This window comes from Echinops telfairi, unplaced genomic scaffold, assembly GCF_000313985.2.
Source record: "Echinops telfairi isolate 266 unplaced genomic scaffold, ASM31398v2 ScPeMD7_7400;HRSCAF=8409, whole genome shotgun sequence".
Classification (NCBI taxonomy): domain Eukaryota; kingdom Metazoa; phylum Chordata; class Mammalia; order Afrosoricida; family Tenrecidae; genus Echinops; species Echinops telfairi.
Window position 1 is genome coordinate 59,472,584 of NW_022111300.1, and position 12,472 is coordinate 59,485,055.

The window sequence follows — 12,472 nt, forward strand, 5'->3', positions numbered from 1 at the left end:
CTTCCTCCCCCTCTCCCATGTTCCCCCGGAACCATTGGATCCATTGTTTTCTCCTCCAGATTGCTTATTCTGCCTATCTTATCTAGATAGACCTGCAGAGATAATAATATGCAGAAAGAAAAACAAAGCAACAAAAGAAAACAAAACAACAACAAAACCAATGACAAAAAAAGAAAAGCCTGTAAATAGTTCACTTTTTCCAGTTGAGTCTGATGGGGTGCCACGCCTTGGCCCCAAAGTCTATTTTCAGTGTTTCCTGGGGACTTCCTTGCGCTGCTCCCCTTGTTGTTCTGTTGCATACCTTTAGTGTTTCACCTCTGAGTGGTGGGTCAGATCAGGTGCATTTCCCACACTGTGTTTTGACCTCATTTTTGTTTCCTTTTTGGTGCCTGCTTTTGTTTAAATTGCTGTTTATTCTTTAATATTAAAAGATGAAAGTTTGTTTCACGAATCCGAAATGCAATTTCATAATGTACATATTTTAAACTATGAGTTTATCTCTAAGCACTGAAAGGTTTTGGGATGTGATGCACTGCCATTCTTACTTAGCTGACCTTTTGGTATTTACACTCTTTAATATTCAAATATTTGTCATTTTCTAAAAGTCTTCTAGAATGGATTTCTTATTTGCTCTGATCATGTCTCAGACATTGTAGGCATCACTTCTAACTTTCTCTGTGGGTCAGCATCCAGGAGGTGCTCGATCGGTGAATGTTCCCCTTGAAAAGGAAGTTTATTCTTCTGAGGTTGGATGGCATGTGCTACGTGTCATTGAGTTTCTCAGTCTCACGGTGTTTTCTTCATAAAGTCTCTCTTGTTACTGATATTCTGCCTTTCATTCTATCTGTTCATGAGAGCGGACTATTGCCATCTGCAACATCAACTGTAGATATGTATCTTTTTCCTTTGAGCTTTATTAACCTTGCTGACATATTCTGAACTGACCACGTTGGGTGTAAAGAATGCTGGTGACTCAGTGATTCTGTGTGGGAGTGCTGACGGTGAACTCACTGGCTGCCCCATAGCAGGGAGTTCTGACCTTCCACTTCCATCCAGATCACGGCCCACAATGCCTTTCAGGGAAGTTCTATTCTGTCCTATAGGGTCCCGAGGAGTTGGAACAAGCTCATTAGCAATGGGCTTGGCTTGGGTCAGATTCCAAGGTGCAGATCGATATTCAGAATCTCCATGACTTCTTGGAGAAGCAACTTCTCCTTCTGTACACTGGTTAAGCAAGTTAACAACCCAGCAGACAGAATTCCAATTGGTTTACAGACCTGAGAATAATCATTTGTGACTCAATGAATTGTTGCCTGGACATGTGTAGCCCCGGCCACTACCGGTCACCTGCAAGGCTACATCAGCTCTGTGTCTGTCCCATTTACAGAAGACTGATGACAGTCATTCACTCCATCCATTTCAGTCCTTGTTGGAAGTATCCCTACCGATATAACACCCTTTAAAGCTGTCTGGGTCTCCTGCATATATTATAGGAATGTGTACCAGTAGTTGAGAGAACCCCCCCCCCACACACACACACACACACAACATCTGTATTTCTGACTTCCACTGAGGTGGTGAATCCATCAACCATACTACCAATCTCTTCAGCATAAGCATATTCTAAGCTTTCACCCCAGAGGATTTTTTTTTACAGTAGTGAATTTCTTAATATTGAATCCTTGGGAATCTAGATAAACCAAGAGCCTCCCAAATCAAGTGCTAGTCCCTTTTTGCTTAACAGGTCTCCCCTCCATGGATCTCCCTCTCCTTCCATTTCACAGTAAGTAGAAGGAAGAAATTGGACTGTGCCTTCAACATTGCTTGGAACTCTCCTCAGCTAAACATCCAAGTTCATTACTTCAAAGTGTTTCTTCCCACGCAATTGTAAAACACAATTCAGACAAGATCTCTCCCTCTTTCCAACAAAGACTTCCTTCCCTCCGGTTTCTCACAGCATATTCCTCAGTTCCTTCTGCCTTCTCACCAGAAGTACCTTTAACATTCCTATTTTTACCAGCAGTCTGTTCATGGGGATGTATGTCCTCTTTAAGATTATGAAGCTTTCTCTACGTGAAGCCCACTTTTTCCTGGTTCCCCGACTCCCCTTTACAAGCCCCAATTCTACCCAAGCTCTCTTCAAAGCCAGTCTGGGTTTACTGTCCTTGTTATCATTGATCTTAAACTTTTTTGGTCTTGGCCCAAATTCCACAGACAGGTCTAAATTTGTAGTTATTTGTTCTGCTAGTTTCAAAATCGGTCCCAGTCAGAGTTCTCTAAGGGAAAGAACCCAGGGACCGGTGATGTGATTCCGGGCACTGGAAAGTCCCACACCCACAGGGTGAGCTAGTAGCAGAAGCCCCCCGTCTTGGGGCGGAATGTCTTCTTCCAGAGGAAAGCTCCGTTTTGGCTTCCAAGGTCTTTCAACTTGATTCAGTGAGGCTCCCCCAAAGTATACAAGCTAACTCCCCTATACTTTATAGATTAACCACATCTATAAAACACCTTCCCGGCCGTACCAGGGTTAGTGTTTGGATAGCTGGAGGCTGTAGCAGGACCCAGTTGACGCACAAAACTGAGCATCAGTCACATGAACCTGTGAGTGTCTGGCCGGCTTTGTGGTCAAAGTCACCAGAGGCTCTCACTGGGTGGATTTAGGGTTACAGACAAGGGGACACAGTAAGCAACGAAAGTTGACACACCTATTCCTTATTGTGAGATATTTAATTTAAAAGATCTGTATCTGATCCAGAGTGCCTAATGTGTGCAATTAAGATAAATTTACAAAGATGAGTATTAAATGCCCAATAGTATCCCACCCTTACGGGACCTGTTGAGACTAGGAGATTCCCTGAGACTCTCACCTTGAGATACCTTCTAAACTTGGACCGGAAACGATCCCCTGAGGCCATCTTTAGTGCAATTACAGATGGATACATGAAAGAATAGAGATTATCCACAAGTAAGGCGCCCTGGCGCAGTTTAGTGGTTTTCGCATTGAGGTGCAAACCACGGGGTTGGCAGTAGAGACCACCAGCTGCTCCTTGGGAGCAAGACTAGGCTTTCGGCTCCTATAAAGATTTACCCAACCAGGCAGCTAACGGGGCATCCCACTCTTTCCTCCAGGGTCACCCTGAGTCTGCACCAGCTTGAGGGCACCGAGTGAGTAGCGGTGAAGATAATGCTCCAGTGGAGTAACCATCCTGACGAGACCAAAGGGTCCACAGAGGGATGGGAGGGAAGAGGGACAATGAGCTGGAGCCCTAGAAGTGGCGCAAGCAGAACACAGCCGAAGAGAAAACGCTGACCCATTGTCTAATCCGTGCTACTGAATGATCCATGCAGAAATTGATAAAGAGAAACTGAATTTGCTATGAGGATGCTCACCACAAAGTCAGTAGAATATTATTTCTAAAAACACAGCGAGTAATGCCATTAGAAACTCAAATTTAAGGGAAGTTTTAATATTTTGTTTAAATATCACAATTTCGTAGAAACGTCTTTAAAATGCACCAACAAGCATTGCTATGGTTCAGCCGAGAGTCGCCACAGCTATGGCCAGTACAGAAATGCGTGCGCCCAGCGTGCCCACAAGAAAGTGCGCCGTGTCTGCTCAGACTTCAGTCAAATGGTCACGGCGCCCTTTGCTTCCCTCGTGACCCTTCTTTCTTTAATCGGTGTTCTTGGGCTTCTTTTTATATTTTGTATTTGGATTAGATTTTTCTACACTGCAAAGTACACAAAGAAATAAATTAATGGCTATTTAGTGAAGTTCTTTTTGTTGTTGTTTTTTCCCTACACCCTGATCAGGCTCTTTGTAAAGGCTTCAAGAGTCTTTACTGTATTGTCTAACTCATTTGTTGAATACCGTCACGTGGACATTATTCATGTATTTATTTTGGGTTTGGGGATAGAGCCATGAACTTATCAGATGGGACCAGATTACATTTACAAAGTTGAAGTTCTTATACTGGAATATGGGTAGCCAATTCAACAATAAATCCTATTGACTATTTTGTACAAAGGTCCATTCCACCCAATCTGTGGTATATTACACGCTCTCTGCCCACAATGACCCTGAAGCACACGTGCTTTGGAAGATGTTAAGTTCAGTCTTCCTCCCTGGTGTCTCAAGGTGGACTGTACGGGCTTGCTGATGGTGCTTGCTCTCTCTCCCCCTAAATTGAACCTCTTCAGATTACAGGATTCTTTTGAGAATACTTAGAATTTAATCAGAGCACTTTCTGACTATGGTTTCCTGGGGACAGAGGTAGAATTAAAATTTTGACCCAGTGGGTCAGAATCATCTTCTTACCTCCCACTGTTCCATGCGCTTGGATGGCGGCTGGTGGCAAATTCTTATAAATATTCCATGGAAACACTGATTTGTATGCTGTGTAATTTATAGATGGACTCATTTTGCTCCTTTGTGTCCATCTTTCCAGCTGTGCCACGGGGAGCACCCTGCGACCTGGCTGCCTTCTGCCCTGCTTCCCTAAAAATCTAATGCAATCCCCAAATATTTCCTGGAATAACAGCCCTGGAGGTCCCTTAACAGGTAATCTCTTCTGCGCCCCTATTGTGTCCCTAGATCTTCCAGTAGATGGTATCTGTCAGCTTCACACAACCCTATCTGTAGGGTCTAGATGGGTATCTGAAATCAATAGAGATGGAATCCTGGTAATTAAATTATAGCACTTACATATAATTACACTTATGTAAAAAATATCCACCCCTACTCAGAGCTACTCATGGATATGATAGACATAAATCTTTGTAAATGATCAGTTCTCCTTGGGGTTGGGTGGCGGGGAGGGAGGGCGGGCGTTAATCTTTAAAATTATGCTGGGAAAATTAGGATACTGGAACTGCTTCACTTCAGAGAAATCATTTGATTCAGGCTGCAGCTTTAAACAGGGTCTTTTCAGTACTTTTCATCTCGCAAAATGGATTCTGATGAAATTCTTTCCGTGAAGCACGCTAGGGAAAAGACGTTTCTCCTAGGCTGTTTTGCTTGAGAACCTCGGACTCAGAAGTATTGCAAATGCATCCGTGCATCCAAAGGGTGCAACAGTTGAGCGATTGGCTGCTAACGGAAAGGCCTGTGGTGGAAAGACCTGGAAACCTGCCCCATCAAAGATCTCAGCCTACAAAGCCCTGGGCGGCAGTGAGTGCCACTCAGTCCCATCGGTTTGCTATGAGTGGAAAATTAGCTGCCTGGTACCTAACAACAACAGCAGGCCTTTAATCAGGAGACCTAGTGGTGATCAAGCAAACCACCGAAAGGTCAGAGGTTGGGTGTGCTTCCCTAAAGTCCAAGAAGCCTGATGGGGCAGTTCTGCCCTGTTCTGTTCTATGGAGTCAGATTGGACTTGAAGTCAATCCAGAACAACAAGCATTTCATCAGGGGAATGAGGCCTATTGGAACGAGTTAATTAATTGATTGAGACAACATCAGAAGAGGTGCCCTGATGTCCTGAACACACGTTCTCATAATTGAGATGATTAGTTTAAAGACAAGAAATTCTAAAGGCTTAAGGGTTTTCAAGTTTGTGATCCAGTTGGTCTGATCTGGGAGCAAGCTGGAAACCCGTGCTCCCTGGAGGAGTGGATCAACGGCCAGCTGGGGCAAGCCCTGCCATTTTCTCACACCCTAGGAATTGGGGCTCATCCTATGTGTGGTTATCAATCATACTTATTTTAAAGATCATTTCTTTTTAATACATTGCCAAAGCAATTCTCTGGGGCCCATAAAAAGCCATCTATCTTGTGCACATCTGCTTAGCTCCCTTCCCCAGTCCTGCAGCAGTCTACTCTTTCTGCTCTGAGCTACGGGCAATGACCTAAGGGTGAGATGTGTTAAGTTCATCCTGGTTGATTTCAGAGTGTTCCAACAGCCAAGTGTCCTTGGGGGTCACTGCTGAAAGATGGGGCCAAAGAGTACAGACTACATAGTTTGAGCTCCGGTAAAGGTGTCGGGTCCTACCTGATAAATACCTGCTTTGTGTGGCCAGGGAAGAGTAAGATGTAGGCGCCAGTATTCCAGCGAATCAAATTCCCAGGTGAAAGGACCCATAAAGCTACCACTTTAAAGAGGATTTTGTACTTAAGGCCACCGACCATCTTGTCGTTTGAGTAGCCGTGGAGAATACACGTGAGGAAGAACAATTCTGGTTTCTACAGAACTCCATTAGTTTTTAGCTATTAGACTAAGTTGATGGAAATGTAGTCAAACATCAACAATTTTCCAGGGTTTCAACTTGAGACTTGAGGATATTTTTATTCCCTTCCCCCTAAAGCGCGTTTCCTTGGAGATGGAAAGCGATGGTTGCCAGTGGAAAGGCTATTAATGTTCCACGGAGTTGAAGGGTGATGGGTTTTCGTCAAGACGTTCTAGTAAAAAGCTGAAGTTCTATAAGAGCGGCTCAGGGTTGCCACAGCAGTTCATGAACACTATTCAGCATTGACAGAACAGTAGCACCCCTCCCCCAACAAATTAAGAGCTTCGATAAAGACTGGTCAATAAATGATGCTAGTTGTTCCAGTCTAATCTTTTTTTTTTAAATGTAAGTGTTTTGTGGACATCCAAAAATCATTTATTTGGAGAGGAGAATTGAAGGTAACTCTGTCTATGGTGTGTGTGTGTGTGTGTGTGTGTGTAAATGATATTGGTACTAGGGTCCAAGTCCCAGTGCATACACTGTTGACTTTTATTTGTTTACCTTCATAAGAATAGTTGTCCTTTTCAGATTAAAAATCTGAGCAACACCATGTGATTAATGACATGAGGTACAGATGTATTTTCAGCCTCAATGATCCTTTCTGATGTAGAAATTCAGAAAAAAGTATTTTTTTCTATTGTGGTGTTCCAACAATTTTGGGTGCTCTTCGGGAGCCGAGAGACCAGTGGGGGCTCATATTGACCAGTATAAACGGACTCCTTTGAGTAGATGACCAAAAAGTTGACTTGGTCAGTGAAACCCATTTTGGGGTCTGCATCTACCCTTCGTTTACCACTCTCCCCTGGGCACTCATGACACCCGTGATGCTTCTACTTTGTGGCCACTCAGTATCCTATGATCCTCACAATTGAACACCCAACCCAAGAAACCCCGTCACGGTGTCGCACAGGATGATGTTTGCAAAGGTCTAAGCATGTGGGTGAGCATCATGATATTGAAATGGGCCACTTGGATTCATCTCGAACGACTTATCAAACAATATTTCCATAATATGCTTCTGATGCAGGTGAATATACATGCATATTTATGTGTATCTATGTGCGTATGTTTATGTATGTGTGTGTATGTGTGTGTGTTTTCTGAAAGCTGATGGCCCTTTTCCATATAGAAGACTCTGTTTTCTGGCCCTGGAAAATTTCTGCAGCTGTTTCAGGTATTGTCACTAATAGTTGATTACGTATATTGCCATAAACCCTGCTTATAAATTATGTTTATTGTGTTATAATTAGTAGTGCTAACAGTGAACACTATCACAAGTTCATTAAATAGGTAAATAATAAATAATAGCAATATTAATGCCACCAAGCAGTGATGCTTGATAGCATCCGGCACACTCAGTCTGCCGGGACCATCGTTCTCTCCTGTCACCAGGAGGCTGTGGAGGGGTGCCAGTCACGCGTGGGCGTCATGGATAGGAAGCCAAGAGCACAAGGCTCAGCCATGCTGAGCAGGTGAGAAAGGAGCGGCTGCAGCTTGTTTCTGGGTCAATGGGGCCAAGGGGACCAAGCAGTGGCTTTGGGGAAGTGTGGACAGGAGAACAGACAGCCACTAAACTTTCCATTCAAAAGGCATGGCACTGGCGAAGAGCTCCTAACCCAGCTGTGCCCACGGAGGAGCATCTATGGGAAGCCAGAAGGGGAACACAGCCAGCTCCATCTACAGCCGGAATCTCGCAAACATCCTACTGAGTCCCGCCTGTGGATGTAGAGCACACAGTGATGACGCATGCTAGGGCTACCAGCTGGACACACCCACCAGTGACCACACCCCATCAGTCAAGAAAGGGCCCAAGGAAGGGTCAGCTCCCTGATTCCCCTCATGATGAATGAAGTACTACCGTGGGGCAAGGTTCATAGCCAGCACCCTGAGGTGGCTGGGCTCCATCCTGCCTGCTGTTGGTTGGCTTGGCCTCAGCCCACCTATGAAAAAGGCAGTAAAGCAACCCCCCACCCCCACCCCTGCCAGCCATCTCTAAACAGCAGTGTCTTCTCAATGTGGCCAAAGGGCCGAACTCTTCATGACCCAAAGGCTGGTAGTGGCATGCGTGTGTGCCACAAGTGTGCAGATGGCCTTGCACGGCCACTGTGTTCACACTTGCAGTGGAGTCTAAAGCTGTCTGTAAACTAGGGAGTGGGCATTGATTCGTGTCCAGCCCCCAATAGCTGTTGATGCTCCCAAGTACCCTGATACCTGGGAACAGGAACTTGTTCGGAGAGGGCCTTTCTGGGTGTGACGAGTTACAACAAGGTCCAACTGGACTGGGTGAGCCCCAGCTCTGGGCACCAAACCCCAAAGCTGACTGCCTTCCTATGGATTCCGATTCACCCCAACGGGCAGAGGAGAAGGGCCCCGCCGAGTCTACAGCTGCCAGTCTTTGAAGAAGCCAACTGCGAGTGTCCCTCTGGAGAGGAGCAGCTGAGGCGCTTTCACCCCTGACCCTAGTCGATGTGTATCCGTGAGCAACCAGTGTCACCCAGTCAGCTCCGTCTTTACACCCCACACCAGGCTGGAATGGCCCCTGGGGGTTTCAGAGCCAGTGACGCTTGACCGCTTTCTCCCAGTGAGTGGCTGGCTGTGGTCTCACCCTGCGCACTCTGAGACAGAGAGCCCACTGAGCCACTGAGGACCACTGTCCTTAAAAGCGCAGACTAAACACCAGACGCAGGGCCATGGGTTGATTCTGATGCATGATGACCCCTGAGACGAAGTAGACCTGCCCCGTGGGTGTCCGTGAAAGGAGAGGGGCCTTTGAACACAGAAATGCACACCCAGGGAGACAGTGCATGGTGGCGGAGGTGAGTGAGATGCGGTACACCTGTGTATCCAGGTGAGATGAGGATTGCTGCTAACGCTGGCAGTGGGCACTGAGAAGGAAGGTGGCGTGGGGAGGCAGCACGAGTCTCCCCTCCAGATCCCCGAGGGACTCGGGTCTCCTTCGGGGTTCTGGGGCTTACCTGCTGCCTGCCCCGCACACTCAGATCCTCCCAGGGATAGCTGGAGCTTCTGTGCTCCGTCCGCCATGCTGCTGATGTGTTTCCAACCCCATGTTTGCTTGTTTAACCTGTGTAGCTGTGGAAGTTGGAGGAGCTGGTGTGCTTACTTGCCTCCCTCCTCACCACATGGGTGCTTTGTCTGCGGGGCTGAAGGAAACCTCTGAGCAAACCCCTGGTTTGTTCATGTGTCTCAGAGCGCTGACTCGACCTTCTTGAACATTCCACACCTGCAGCTCTGTGTGGGGACCCAATGGTTACGGAATCAGCTGTGCACACTTTTGCCGCCTAGTTACACAGAACATGTGACAGACACACTGAACATGGGCCAGACACACAGAACACATGGAAGACACACTGAACATGTGAAAGACATCTAAAACACATGACTGACCCACAGAACATGTGACATATACACGGAACACATGACAGACACCTGGAGCATATGACTGACACACAGAACATACGACAGACACACAGAACATGTGAAAGATACATGGAACATATGACAGACACACAAAGCATGTTGTAGACACCAAACATGTGACAGACACACAGAACATGGGTCAGACTCACAGATCATGTGGAAGACACACTGACCAGGTACAGACACAGAGAACATGTGACAGACACAGAGCATGAGACAGACACACGGGGCATGGCCAGGTGTCCGGCCTGAGGAGCCCTGGTGAAGCAGTGGTTGAAGCATCAGGCTCCTCACCCAAAGGTGGGTGGAAGGCACCACGGGTGTTCCATGGCCGTCTGTCCCCACAAAGATTACACCTTGGGAAACTCCCAGGAGCACTCCCCCTCTGCCCACAGGGTTGCTCCGAGTCAGGAGAGAATAGCCAGCACTGAGTGACCTTGACCTTAATAAGGATGGACCTGGGACTTCCCTTCAAAGGGCAGGCATAGCCAGTAAACACATTGGCTGCCCAGTGTTATCAGACAAAGGGGCCAAGAGTCTAGAAGGCATGCCCTGTGGGTGTGGGATCTTTCTGTTTCACAGCAGGGTTGCCTTCGGTGTCTGCAATATGGTGGTGGTGGTGGTCTTGGTGTGCCTCGACACATGGATGCCTGTGAGTCTGATTGGACTCCAGGGCAGCAACAGCGGTGATTGACAGAGTGGCTGAAGCCCCCTTTGTGGGAGCAGACAGCCTCCTCTTTCTCCCAGGGAGCAGCTGGTGGGTTTGAACGACCAACCTTGAGGTGAGCAGCTCAATGAAGAGCCCCCTCCATCCCCAGCTCAGGCATGTCACTCCTGGCCCTGCCTCCATCGCTGAAAGCTCCCGGAGAAGCTGAGGAGTCCAGAATGTTCAAAGCTCAGACAGGAGCAGCCTCTGCCCTGCGGGGCTCTCCCCAGGTCCGCCTGGCCATGGAGGCCGTCAGAGCCACGCGGACTCACTGGAGCCATCAGGTAGCTGTGGCTGTGGATGTGACTGCTGGGGAAGGGTAGCCAAACCACCCCCCACCCCCGCCCCCTGCCACCCTCGAAGCCCATGGAATAGACTCAGGGAGAGCTGAAGGAGCAAGCTGTTGCCTGCATTCCCCAGACTCACCTCCAAATCTCATTTTTCTTGAAAGTGGGGCATCTTGGAGTGGGTTCAAATCTCTTCATTGCGGAATTGTAAATGAATCACTTTATTGAACCATTTGTCCACTCTTATAAGCTGATTGACGGTAAGCAAAATGTGATTCATCATGTCATCCTGTAAGCAAATGCGACACTTCATTAAACAAGGTAATCAAATTTCAGCAGCTCCGCTTCCCTGTGAACCACCAAGCGCTTGCTCTTTCCAGATCTCTGGAGAGACACGGGCACGAGAGGATGTAGATTCTCAGGGGTCTTTCCTAAGGGGTGGGGGGGCGTCCTTTCCCAAGCACCCATTCATCCAGGGATAACCACCCACCACTGGCTGTACTGAAGAATTTCAATCAGGGGGCAGGGGCCAGCACACTAGACCATCTTGGATCACTGTGACTGGGTTCACAGAAGACACTCAGAGAGGGCCTCTGGGGAAGGATGGCTCCTGCCAGTTTTGCCTTGACAGTCTGGGATGATGCCTCACGCCGGCATGTATACCTGCTCTCCACACCCAAAACTCAAGGACACCTTGTCCCTGAGGTGGTGGCTGGGGAAGGCCATGGTGGTTTCAGAGGTCTCTGGACAGCAACCCTTCTGTGCTGCCGCCCTCTCCCATCTCCATTCACGGGGGGTCTTACAGGGACCACCCCAGCACCTGTAGCCCTGTGACATCCTATACTGGGGAGGGGGCTGTCAGAGTACTGCTGGGCTGCAGAGCGTGGTGGGTGGAGTGGGTGGAGTGCTCGGGGATCTGAACCCACCCTGCCGCACCTCTGCATGGAGCCCTGCCTGAGTGACAGCTGTACCTGGATGCCACATTGCCGCCAATATGTTAGGAGACCTGGGTAGCGATCGCTCCTCTCCCAGGAGCATGTGCTGGGCTCTTCACGCTCAGACATGAAAGGAGTAATTCCAGGTCGCAGAGAAACAGCGCCTGAAAAAAGAACACACTTCCACTTTCTTTTTTTTTTTTTCACACTTCCACTTTCATGGCTCTAGGTTTGCCCCGGAGCAAGAGCTTTGAGATTGTGTGTGTGTGTGTGTGTGTGTGTGTGTGTGTGTGTGTTTCTCTATGTCTACAATTAATCCCTGACTGCCAAAGAATATTGAAGAAACCTGTCTTGGAAGGAGCCTGGGCAGAGTGCATGTAGGGAGTGCAGATGACAAGACGTGGCCTGGGCGACTTTGGATCTGTCATCAGGAGGGGCCAGTCCTTGGAGAAGGACATCATGCTTCAAAGTAGAGGATCGGTCAATGAGAGGGAGGACCTCCTCGAGGTGCTCAGACACAGTGGCTGCAGCCCTGGGCTCAGACCTAAGCACGGTGGTGAGGAGGGGGCAGCGGGCTGTGGTGGTCCCTGTGTTGTACACGGGGTCATCACTGTGAGTTGGAGCCTGCTCGAGAACACCTGACCACGGCAATTTGTACCAGCCAGCATTTGGCCTACGAAGTTCTCTCTGAGGGATGTGCGATGCTTCTGAGGTACTCAGCTCTCACCTAGGATGATATTCACATAGTGTTTACCACTCACAAAGAGCATCCGCGCACAAAACCTCACTGTGGTCCACTTCTTCCCCACAGCGCACACTCGGGAGAGAGAGGAGGACAGCAAGTCTTTCGTTAACAATTCTAGTGTGTTCCAGCGGGACTTCCCA